General features: G+C 45.6%; 1 protein-coding gene across 2 annotated transcripts in view; it reads left to right on the top strand.

Moving 5' to 3' along the window:
• Positions 1 to 1,021: 1,021 nt before the first annotated feature.
• The window catches only part of RNF146 (ring finger protein 146), a 22,201-nt gene continuing 19,426 nt past the window's right edge, over positions 1,022 to 3,796 (top strand). Inside the window, exon 1 of one of the 2 annotated variants that reach the window (XM_017533319.2) lies at positions 1,022 to 1,386. The gene's annotated coding sequence lies outside the window, so the exon portion shown is untranslated. The remainder of the gene's footprint in view (positions 1,387 to 3,796) is intronic. The other variant, XM_017533320.2, reaches the window with a different exon arrangement.

Here is a 3,796-nt window from a genome sequence, read left to right as displayed (position 1 = left end):
CTATTCTGTGTTCATGGGCTGTGTAGGATAGAGGGATAAAACTGAATGGCTAATAAGATAAAGATAGAAAACTAAGCTTAAAGTTAAAGGACATACACTTCAATATTTCTATATGTATAGAACTTATAAGAAAAACAGTTTTGCATACATGAGCAAGCATCACTGAACTAGATGGCACCCTTCAAGAGACTGGTTTACATATTGAGGTATGAGAATGAGAACCCTGAAATAAATTGATTTCAGAGGAATAACAAAAAACATATAAATTTCTATACATATAAGGACACTGAAAACTTCCCATCCTGAAGGAAACATTTAATGAAATCCCAAAACGCAACACTATTGCAAATAAGACACTGTCATAGAATGTTGAAATACATACTCTTTTAAAGATAAAAGGCCTGCTCTTCCACCCTCTTCATTTTCCTACAAATTAGGAAAATTTAATCAGTTCTGAAAAAGGAAATGTACATGCTAAAATAGTGAATACTGCTAGAGTTCTGATGTTTAAAACCACAGGCTTGCGATCAAAATAACCCCTTTAATTTTAGATTCTCATGCAGATTAATTTCTTTCTCCAGTTTTTCAGGCACTATTCTGTTTTTTAAAAAAGGAGGGGTTCAAAGGGAAAGTAATACCCATTTTTTTCCCGATTAGATTGCTCAACCATTAAAAAGGTGAATAAATTAGAAAGTCCTAGAGTACTCTCTCCCCTCGGTCCGCCCCCCACCACCCTTTTTTTTTTTCTTGAAAGGGAACAAGCAGTTCTTTTGCCAGGGGATCTTCACGCCGAAACTCGGCTAGGCACCCCAGGGCTTCCTCCGGATCGCAAAACTGGATTTCTGAGCAGCACCACCTGCCGTTCCTACACGCGTTTTACTTCCTCCATCCCCAATCTGTATGCTGGACCTGCATTCTTTCAGAGCCTCTCGCCCCTAATACAAAGTGCACTCTAAGGCAGCCAGAAGAATCCAAGCAGCGAAGTCGCGGGTCCCCATAGGCAGTAGAGTGCGGGCAGGCAGCGGCACGAAACCGGGACGGAACGAAGACGCGCCGGAGCGAGCCGGCGGGTGCGCGGCGCGGCTTCCGCCCCGCGCGGCCCCGCCCCCGCGACGCGCCGGGTGGTCACGTGACGGCCGCGCGCGTCCCCGGCCGCTGCGGGCTCCGAGGCCGGAGAGAAAAAGACTGCGAGGTGGCCGCGGCTGTGGCCGGAGAGGTGGCAGTCGGAGCGAGGCCCTCTCGGGGGAGCAGGGTGAACGCCGGCCAGGCCAGGACCCTCACTGGGGGAGAGGAAGCATAGCTCGCAGTGTCACCTCCAGCCGCGACGTACTCCGGGTTGGCCTTGCGCTCGGGGCCTGAGAGGGGCGGCGGCGGGGTCAGGGGCCGGTACGTAGATGGACGCCCTTGGGCTGGCGCGGCCCCGGCTGCCCGCGCAGAGGCGGGATGGGATAGCTCAGCCCGTTTCGCCACCCCCGCCTTGGCTGCTGTCGCAGGCTAGACGACCGTGACAGCCCCTGCGCTGCCCGAGGGCGCCGCAGACCCTGCGCTGGGTGACGGCCGGAGCTGGTCTCGGTCGGGGTGCGAGGGGCGGAGCAGCGGCCATTACTGCGCAGCCTCTTCCGCCGGAGCCCGGGTCGGTGCCTCGGGTGGCAGGCGGGTCCCTCTCCTCCCCCTGGGCCGTGGTGTCAGGCCTCTACGCGCGGACCTTCTGGCCTCGAGGTGTAGGGGCGGCGATGGTTTTTTGGCAGTAGCCTGCTCCCTGTTTCCCGTGTGGGGTCAGACACTTTTGGCCTTGGGTCAGATCGAAGCCAGGGCGTACAGTCTGCATTTTGTCTTTTCCCGGAGTGTCTCTAGCTGCTGCTTTCTTTGCTCTCTCTCTTCCTCCTTTTTCTCTTCCTGCTCAGTGTCTCGGTCTTGCCTAATACGAAGAGAGCAGTCCTGCACCTTGTCCTAGTGAAGCCCCGCGCTGCATATTCTTAGTTGTTTTGACCGGCTGTTGAAGCATCGGAACAATTAAGAGATCTCAGAATGTCCCTTGAGCCTCCAAACCCTCTGTGCATCTTAAAAGCCGAGGCTGTTGCTTTGTTCTGGTTGTTGGGTGGGGAGTTCGCTTCCTACCCTCCATCCCGTCTGAAGGAGTGTGAGTCTCCCATTGTTGTCGCTGTTTATTTTGCGAAGGCTTCTAAAGAATGTAAAATTATTTTTAAGAATGTGGAGATGGAACCGTCCTCTCCACAGAACTGTAAGTTTACACACACATCCTGGCAACTAGAATCTTTTCTCGTTAATCATTTTGGCATACGTTTTAATTTCTTTAAGTGCCATTTTAGTGAGCACTTATTTCTCAAGTTTTGAACATTTTAATATTTTTGTAATATTGAAACTGTACAACTGAGGAGAGAAGAAAGCCAAAAGATGATGGGGAACGCTTTGTTCTTTGTATGATTGACATTTCAGGTGCTGGGCACATCACCCCCACCCCGTGTGTGTACTTTTCAAATGGGATGTGAGCATATAATATTGGCATTCAATGCAGTGTATAATTATAAAATTGGAAGACTTAGGACATTTTAGTCAGTTAATCTATATTTAGACTTTTAAGACATGGCACGTAAGGACACATGGAGAAAATGTCCCACACAAATAACAGGATTTGTGATTTTGCCTTTGCTGTTTTATCACTAGCAGATATTGTTTGTGTGGACTGTCTGGGTGCCCTAAAATCACGTGAAAATAGGTCAAGTAAATCTCATTTTAAAGAGAAAACTGGAAGAGTGAATGCCACTCTAAAAATAGATTTTGGATGTGTTTGTTTTGGTGCCATGTATATCTTAAAGTGGAGGATGTTGTTCGGCCCAATGTTTCATTTACAATTTGTGTCTCAAATAGGCCAGTGTATGCTGTGGGCAGAATGGAAGTACATTTAATTTTTTTTTCTTCCATGGTTGTTCAGAACTGGGTAGAATTATAATCATCAGGAAAACTTTGTCCAAATAGCTGGCCTTGAGACAAGAGGAAGAAAAAACAATTAACTGTTTTGTAAAGGAGATGTCCCCTTACAAAGTGTTTTGTTTCAGTCTCCACCAAACAGACATTTTTTAAAAAGGATCCAAAACGATATTTTGAGTTAGAAGAAAAGAATATTAAATTTTTTGTTTTCACAATATCTATCTGTTTAAAGAATATTATTTTATGTGCTAGCCATAGACTAGCATGAAGCGTCTAACAGCACTGTCAGTTGGGAATTCGAATGCGTATTTTTCTTCGATGTTCGTAATAGAAGGTACTGAGCCTTTTCCATTCTCTTACCTGGTTCCCTTGTGCCTGCCTGAGGAGTCTGAATTTGTGAAAACAACAGGCTGGATTGGGAACAACCTTTTTGGGTATGGAAACCAATTTATTTAACACTTGGCTACAACCACCTGTGTTTACTTATGAATATCTTTAGTTTTCATGGTATCCAAAATGGTTGTTAACTGACTGCTAATTAAAGCATTTAGAACGTAAAATTATAAAGTAGGATGAGACAACAAAACACTGGAGGTGTTATGACTTGACCAAGGTCACACAGATAATTTGCCAAAGAGCCTTTCTTATTTATGAAATGGTTGCTGGCTAAGAAACATCTGTGTTTGATATTATTAAAAGATTTGTCCACTTTTACATCTCATGTTTTGAAATAAAATGCAAAGCCCACTTTTTTGTTGTTGTTTTGAGAAAAATTGAAAGCTAGTATAAAGATTGTGAGGTCAGTAAGTAGATTGCCACATAGTAACGTTTTTAAAGGGAAATGATT

The sequence above is a fragment of the Cebus imitator genome, unplaced genomic scaffold (genome assembly GCF_001604975.1).
Source record: "Cebus imitator isolate Cc_AM_T3 unplaced genomic scaffold, Cebus_imitator-1.0 Scaffold81, whole genome shotgun sequence".
In the NCBI taxonomy this organism is placed as follows: domain Eukaryota; kingdom Metazoa; phylum Chordata; class Mammalia; order Primates; family Cebidae; genus Cebus; species Cebus imitator.
This window is presented reverse-complemented; position numbering and strand designations above follow the sequence as displayed.